Genomic DNA, 8,506 nt, shown 5'->3' with positions numbered 1-8,506 from the left:
AACTTTAATGCTCCCCAAGCTTTTATACTCTCTGGGGACGTTGGGGACGTGCAAGCCCCCACATTACAGGTGAAGACATAAGTCACAGGAAAGGGTTGTGCTACAGGTATTACAGTGATGAGAGGGGGTGATCTAGGGACATACACACTATAGGAAGAGGAGGGACAGCCGGTTTGGTCTGTCCCTGGCCCAACTGATAGAGATCATTATCAGTAGGATGCGAACTCCGCCCACAGGAGCCTGTCCATTGTCCCCAGAGGCAGGGAGCAGGCCCACCCCTGTGGAGGGATGAGACAGCAGTCTGGCAACTGATTGCCTTCAGGGGAGGGCATGCCTGCGCATCTGACCTCCCCCCACAGGGTAGCATGGAAGCCTTGTCAGATATTGAAAAGCACACGAAAAGAACGTTGTCAGAGACAGTGCCAGAAGAGGAGCCCCATCGGAGGGATCAGAGGGCACCCGAAATAAGACTGAGGAAGAGCTGCTTTCTCAAAGTAGAATTGACAGTACTGACTGGAATGGGGTAAAGCCTTTGGGACCTTCATTTGCTCACAAGGCACGAGCCCACAGGAGAAGAGACAGCTGCGAAAGTCTGCAAAGAATACGCACTTGGGGTGTATGAAGTATGAATCTAGGAAAACTGGAACTGTCAAAACTTCAATGGAATGCATAAAGCTCGCTATCCGAGGCACTCTTGTTGCCATTGGGTCAGTTCCAGCCCTGAGCCACCCTCTGCTCCACGGAAGGAAACCCTGTCCTGTACCACATGTCTGAGTCCACTGTTGCAGCCGCTGGGTCAACCCATCTCACAGAGGGTCTTCCTCGCCTTTGCTGCCCTTCGATGTCTTTTTCCAAGGACGGATCTCTCCTGACAGTGCTCAAGGTGCATACGACGAAGAACAGGGGTACCCTGGCCATCCTTCTCCCGAGATGGATCTGTCTGTCCTTTCAGCAGCCCATGCTTTCAATCTGCTTCTCCAGCACCACAATTCAGACAAATCTATTTTGGGGGGTCTTCCTTATTCAATGTACAACCTTCACATGCATGTGAGGCGATTGAAAATACGTGGCTTGGGTCAGGCACACTTTCGTCCTCAAAGTAACATCCTTTCTTTTCAATACTCTAAAGAGGTCTTGTGCAGCCGATTGACCCAATGCAATTTGTCTCTTGATCTCTTGACTGCTGCTTCCATGAGCATCGATGTGGATCCAAGCAAGATGAAATCCTTGACAACTCCAACCTTTTCTCCATCTATCAGGATGTGACATTTCTGGTCCATTTGTGAGGATTTGGGTCTTTATGTTGAGTTGTAATCCACCCTGAAGGCTGCAATCCTTGATCTTCATCAGGAAGTACCTCGAGCCCTCCTCATTTTCAGCAAGCACATTGCAGGTTGTTGATAGGCTTTCCTCTGATCCTGATGCTGAATGCTTCTTCATATAATCGTTTCTCTGATGATTTGCTCAGCATACAGATTGAACAAGTATAGGGAGAGGACACAACCCTGACACACCTTTCCTGATTTTAAACCATGCGGTATTCCCTTGTTCTGTTCACACAGCTGCCTCTTGATCCATGTACAAGTTCTGCGTGAGCACAGGGAATTTGTTCTGGAATTTCCTGTTCCTCTCAAGGCTATCCACAGTTTATCTGATCCATGCAGTCAAATGACATGGCATAGTTAGTGAGCTGAAATGAACTGGTATTGACTATTTGGGGTGATGTTTCATTTTTAATTTTTATTTATTTATTTAATTAAAAATCATTTTATTGAGGGCTCTTACAGCTCTTATAATATTCCATACATCAATTGTATCAAGCATATTTGTACATATATTGCCATCATCATTTTCTAAACATTTACTTTCTCTTTGAGCCCTTGGCATCAGCTCCTATTGGCCATTTTGAATCCGAAAACCATGTTGTTTATTATGCCAGGAAGGGCACAATCAAGAGGAATGATGGTGCATTCATCATCCAAAAGGGCATTTCAAGGTATGTCCTGAAGTAAAACACAGTCTGTGATAAGAGTATAGCTATAAGCACTCGAGGAAATGCAAGCAATACAACTATTATTCAAATGTGAGCACCAACCAATGAAAGGTTGTGATGCAGAAATTGAAGAATTCTACCAACATCTTCGCAGGGACCTGGATGGCATAGCGGTGACCCCTCAGGCTGCTATTCACAAGGCCGTCAGTTTGAAACCACCAGCCACTGCAAAGGAGAAAGACAGGGCTCTCTCCTCCCGTAAACAGTTAGTCTTGGACACTCACGGGGCCAGACCCTCTCTGTCCTCCAAGGTCTCTGTAAGTCAGCGTTGAGTGCGTTCAGCACCAGGACCGGAGGAAGGCCTATGAACAACCTGCCATGTGCTTGTGGAAAGTGAGGGGGACTCCAGGCACTTCCTGATGAAGATCACATACACACAGTGAGTGTTTACTATTTTTATTATTTTGCTCTTTTTCTCTCTTTTAAAAACTAATTTTATAGGGGGCTCTTACAGCGCCTATAACAATCCATCTATCCATTGTGTCAAGCACATTTGTTCATATGTTGCCATCATCCTTTCCAAAACATGGTCTTTCTCCTTGAGCCCTTGCTATCAGCTCCTCATTTCCCCCTTCCCTCCTCTACCCTCCCACCTTCATGAACCCTGGCTAAATTATAAATTATTATTATTATTATTTTCATACCTTACACTGTCTGCTATCTCCCTTCACCCATGTTTCTGTTGTTAGAGTGAGGTTTTTTTGTTTTGTAGTTCTTCAGTCTGAAATGGATCAAACACATAATCAAGTTGGATTGATCATTATCAGCAGTTGGAATGCAAAAGCTGGAAACAAAGAGGAAGGAATCGCAGTTGGAAAATATGGTATTGGTGGTAGAAACAAAGCTGAATGTCTCAGGAACAAGGATTTATTCATAGCAAATACCTTTTCTCAACAACACAAATAGTGACTATACAGATGAATAAACATGGGACATACAGAAATGAAATTGGCTACATTTGTGGGAAGAAATGATGGAGAAGCTCCATATCAGCAGCTGAAACCAGACCCCGGGGCTGGCGGTGGACAGACCGTCAATTGCTCCTGTGTACGTTCAGGTGGAGGAGCGCTGGTTACTCACAGGGCTGCAGTCCCCATGGTCCGTCTGCAGTTCGAAGCCACCAGGCAACTCCTCAAGAGAAAGGCTGGGCTTTCTACTCCAGGAGACAGGGGGTGGCTATGAGCCAGCATTCACTGGATGGCAGTGAGTTGTTGTAAGACCAGGTTGAAGCCAAAGAAAATGAAAATAAGTTCACAAGAGCCAGAACACTGCCTTGAGTCTGCCCCACCTGAATTTTGAGAACATCTCAAGAACAGATGTGACTCATTGATCACTAATGACGGAAGACCTGATGAGCCGTGGGAGGACATCAAGAACACCATCCATGACATCCGTTCACACTTACACATTTTCATACACTGTCATATATTCACAAGCATTCACTCACACTTCCACATGCACATGCACACACATACCCATTCACATTCACACATGTATACACACATTCACACACACACATACATATACACTCACCTGCACCCAGCCACACACAACCATATACAAGTACACACTCACATACACACACTCACACATACCTACTAGCACACATACATACACACATTCACACTGACACACACACACATACCTGCCTGCACCCATACAACACTCACACTCACACTCACTCACTCACACCTACCCACACTCACACAGACACACCTGTCACACACTCTCTCGCAGATATACACCCGCGTGGCTTTCTGCACGCCACAGGAAGGAGGGCATTCTCTGACCATTTAAAATCTGAAAAGAATGGAAACTTAGAAGCCACAGAGGGGACTTACAAAGAATCCACTGTCCCTGAGTGGGGGGACACCATGAGGGAACCCCTTGCTTGCATGTCAGAAGCCCACACTTGCCATTGGCCTCGGAGCTCAGAGACTAACAGATTGCTGCCAGAGAACTGCCCGGCACCTGGGACCACAAAGGGCCTGACCACTAAGCAGCTCTGAGCTACAGCTCATACAGCAATGTCCTGAAATGGAGCAGAATCCCTTGCTGGATTTTGAGCTACCTACCCTGGATGCCGCTTCTCCCTCTGCCTCCTACCCTTCCCTCCAGCTCCTCCACCTCCATCCTGGGCTAAGCCGCTGCCCCTGTGCATAGACCAAGCATGCACAGCAGCTTTCCTGCACTCTCCCTGGCTCCCTTCCAATCCCCTCCGAGCCCCAGCAGTCACTCCCCAGCGCCGAGCTGATTACTCCCTGCTTAAACCTATGCGTGGTTTCTACAGCATTAGCAAGGAAGCCTTAACTGACCCCCTCAGGTGCTGTCTGGTCTGACCCTACCCACCTCTCACTCTTGTCCTGCATCCTCCCCCCCCTCCCCTTCTGCAATCCAGGTACACTGGCCTTTTGTTTTAAACGAAATCACTCCAATGTGCTCTGCTCCCCTCCACCTCAGGGCCTTGGTACGACTGCTTCCTCTGACTTTGCTCATCAGCAGCAACTGGGCATCCTTCAGCTCTCAGCTAGAATACCACCTCCTCCGGTAAGCCTTCTCCAGGCCCTGCTGCTGCTGTTTGTTAAGTGCCATCGAGACAGTGGTCCACTGACGAAGACCTCATGTATACCGGAATGAAGCCCAGCCTGGTCCTGTGCCATCCTCACAATTACCGGTCCTTCAGGGGCTCCTGTGGGAGCCAACATTCCAATCGGTTTCATCTTCCCCGAGCCTCTGCTTGCGGAACACACTGTCTGTTCCCAGCCACTGGGCTTCCCTGATGACAGGCCCCAGGTAAGCAAGACAAAGCCCCAAGAGCTTCCCTTCTAAGGAGTCTCCCGGCTGTGCTTCCTCCAAGAGGGGTTTACTCATTCGCCTAGCTCCAAATCCAAACCAAGCCCCCTGTCATCAAGGCACAGTGTGGTCCTTACCCGGTGCTGTCAAGCTGGGTCCACCTCCCTCGTAGCAACACCCTGGAGCAGATCAGAACACGGCCTCTCCTGCCCCACCCTCATCATGGTCACTGTAGTGCAGCCTATTGTTTTACAGCCATTGTGTCAGTCCATCTGCTGGAGGGTCTTCCTCTTTTTTGCTGCCCCTCTACCAAGAATGATGTCCTTCTGCGGGGACTGGTCTCTCCTGGTAACATGTCCAAAGTCTCATGGTCCTCGATTCTAATGCGCACTCTGCCTGTACTCCTTCTGAGAGAGATTTGTTTGTTGTGTTGGTGGGCCGGGGTACTTTTCCCACAGATCTAGTGCATTTGATTTCAGTGTATTCCATCTGGAGAAATCCATGTGTCCACTCGCCTTTTTGGGTGGTTAAAAAAAGGTATTTGGACTGAAAGAAGTCATTGGTCTTGCAATATTTGATCAGGCCATCTCCAGCTTCATTTCTATAATCCTCTATAGGGTTTCCAAGACTATAAATCTTTTTTGAAAAACATTCCATTTATTTGGCGGGGGGTACCCCCTCATATTCCATGATGGACAGTGACATGCAATGCACAGGCTGGCCTAGACTTGACGTCTACCCGCACAGACACACACTCCCCCAGGTGTTCTCAGAGAGGCAAAGGGATGGCTTGATCAGGAACAGTGACGTGTCCAAGATTTTGCAGGACTTCAAGCTGACAGGTGAGTCAAAGACAGTTTCATGGCTGCTTCAATTCTGGGGTCAGAGACCACAGACCCGTGTTCCTCATCTTCACAGCAGTTTCCCTTGTCCTGAGGCTCCCAGGCAGCTCTGCCGAGGTGGGCTATACTTGTTTCAAGGCCAAGGGACCTAGCATCGGAAGCCCAATCTTTTATAGGGGCTAACTTAAAAAGAGCCCCGATGGTGTATTGGGTTATGTGTTGGGCGGCTGTAAACCTTTGCGGGCTCAGAAAACCTCCTGGAGGAGAAAGAGGAGACTGCCTGCTCCCAGAAAGACTTGCACACTTGGAAGCCCTATACAGCACCCTGTGCATCCAGGCTGTATCCTTTCAGCATCCTGATTCAATCTGTGTGCTGAGCACAGATCTGGGCAGCGGGATGACTCGAAGAAGAGCGTGCGTGGCATCGGGATCGGAGGAAAGCTTATGAGCAATGGCTGATACACAGAGGGTGCAACCTGGCTCTTCGCTGAAAGGGAGAAACACTCGAAGCACTTGGTGACGAAGATAAGGGTGACAGCTTTTCGTCTGGGTTCCGATTCAATGTCAAGAAAACCCCAGTCCTCACACCTGGACCAATAGACAACTTCAGGATACCTGGAGGAAGATTGAAGTCATCAAGCCTTTCCTTTTGTTTGGATCCATAATCAATGCCCGTGGAAGCAGCAGTCAAAAAAATTCGAGGACAGGTTGAGTTGGACCATCATCCCTGAACCCCGTGGTCAGAGTCCTTGAGACGACAATATTCCCTGGGAATGAGGTTGAACGCTGAGCCTGTCCCAGTTTCTTCCTCCTCTTTGTCAGGGAAATTCTTTCCCTCTTCTGGACACCCAGTCTGCTTGCGACTCAAGCCATGGTGGGATTCCAAGACTTTAACAACTGGTTCGCTACCCTGATTCCCGTGTTAAGTATTAAAACGTGATCAATCGAAAGGTGGTTTATTATTTCAACGTGATATCAGAACACTACTGTCGCACAGATGAACATTAAAAAAGAGTAAGGAGTGTAAATTTGTGAGCCCAGCCAACCACTTGGCGAGAACCTTGATTACAAGTGCCATTTTAACAACCGGTTTGCCAAACTCAACAAAAACTTAGGTCTCTGTTCTGCAGAACCGGTGTGCACTGGCTGACTCCCTGTACTTATGTGTGTGTGTGTATGTGTGTCACACGGTGCCTGGCACACCCCACTTTGATATCTGTTCCTGGCAGAGAGAGCACCAGGTGTTCCTTTGGCAGGACCCGCAGACCATCGTCCCTGCATCAGTTGTTACAGGGAATGCTCCCCGGCCATGGGAAACTGACTAGCGAGACTCTGTCTCTTCTTTGTGTGAATCAAGTGTGGTTGAGTCCGTGTCTTTCCGGCAACCTCGGACCCTCTTTTGTCAACCATGCTGATTCTGACACCTAACACAGTGTGTGAGAAATGATTCATGTGCCCCCTGTTAGTGCTCGGCTTTCCTGTGCTTTGGATGCTCAAGGAAAATGGCACGTGGTCATTACCTGGGTATTCATTCACTCAGTGAACATTTGTGGATGAGACGCTGACAGACACTTGTATTAGAGGCAAAGGGGAAAAAGAAAGATGATGCACAAGGGGCTATGGGAAGAGTCAGAAAAGGCGTGCCAAGAGAGGGGGCACTTGAGATGTATTTTGAAGGAGGTGTAGGCTTTTCCTGGGTGAGGAAGAGACACTACGTGACTCCTGGCACAGGGAATGGTGTGTGCTGATGGTTGGAGCCCCACTGGTCACAGGGTGATGGAAGTTCGGCATGGATCGAGGAGAGTGGAAAATCCTGCAATAGGCTGTCGTTGGTAGGGCCGATTCTGATGCTCCGAAGGGTAGGTGCTTGATCTTCATCTCATGAGATACAGGACGACCACACAGGTTTGGAGGCTACATGGGATGGATCTTGATTCCTAATAGAATTGGGGCTAGGAAAATGTGCTTGACACAATAGATGGATGGATGGATTGTGATTAGGGTTGTCCGAGCTCCCAATAAAATGATTTTTAAAAAGAATTGGGGCAAGGAAAATGTTTGAGCTGGTCCAAAGGGAGGTGATGAGGTCAGGCTAAGGGACGTGTGGCTAGAAGCAGAACTAAGCCAGGGACTAATGAACCGAATTCATGCACAGGGCCTGAGATTCAGGAACTGCACGTCTTTATCCCTCTGTCACCCCAACCCTCTAAAAGCCCTGGTTGGTAGATGCTGTCAATCAATTCCCAGGTCACGGGGATCTTTCAGAAGCAAATCACCAGGTGACTCTGGGTTGGTTTGACCTGCCAACCATTCCACTAGAGACTGATCATTTCATCATTTGCATCACCGTAGAGTTAGCAAGCTATTTCTGTAAAGATGTTAAATGTTTTGGCTCTGTACGTCTTAGGTGTCTGTTGCAACTACCCAGCTCGGCTCTTCTTGCCAAGGGCGGTGGATACACGAACAGGCTTGGCATTCCATAGAATGTTCCCTTGTCACAAAATACTCTTCTTCATGGCCTGCCCCCTCCTAGCGCCTATGAAGGGCTTCAAAAGCTTGCTGGGAAATGGAATGAAAGGCTACTGAACACGCTCCACGAATGGTTTGAAGCCCCTTCGTCTGTGAGCATTCCAAACCCATTCTTAAAGCGGAGGGCCCTACAAAAGCTGAGGGTGGGGTCTCGGTTCGCCCAAACCCCAAACCCCAACTCCCTGCCAGCGGGTCAAGGTCCGTTTTCCGAGCCCCTGTGGGTTTCCGAGCCGTAAACTCCCTTTCTGGGCGTCGAAAGCCCCAACGTTCTCCCACCGAGCAGCGGGGG

This window comes from Echinops telfairi, unplaced genomic scaffold (genome assembly GCF_000313985.2).
Source record: "Echinops telfairi isolate 266 unplaced genomic scaffold, ASM31398v2 ScPeMD7_30;HRSCAF=105, whole genome shotgun sequence".
NCBI lineage: Eukaryota > Metazoa > Chordata > Mammalia > Afrosoricida > Tenrecidae > Echinops > Echinops telfairi.
Note: the sequence above shows the minus strand (reverse complement) of the source record.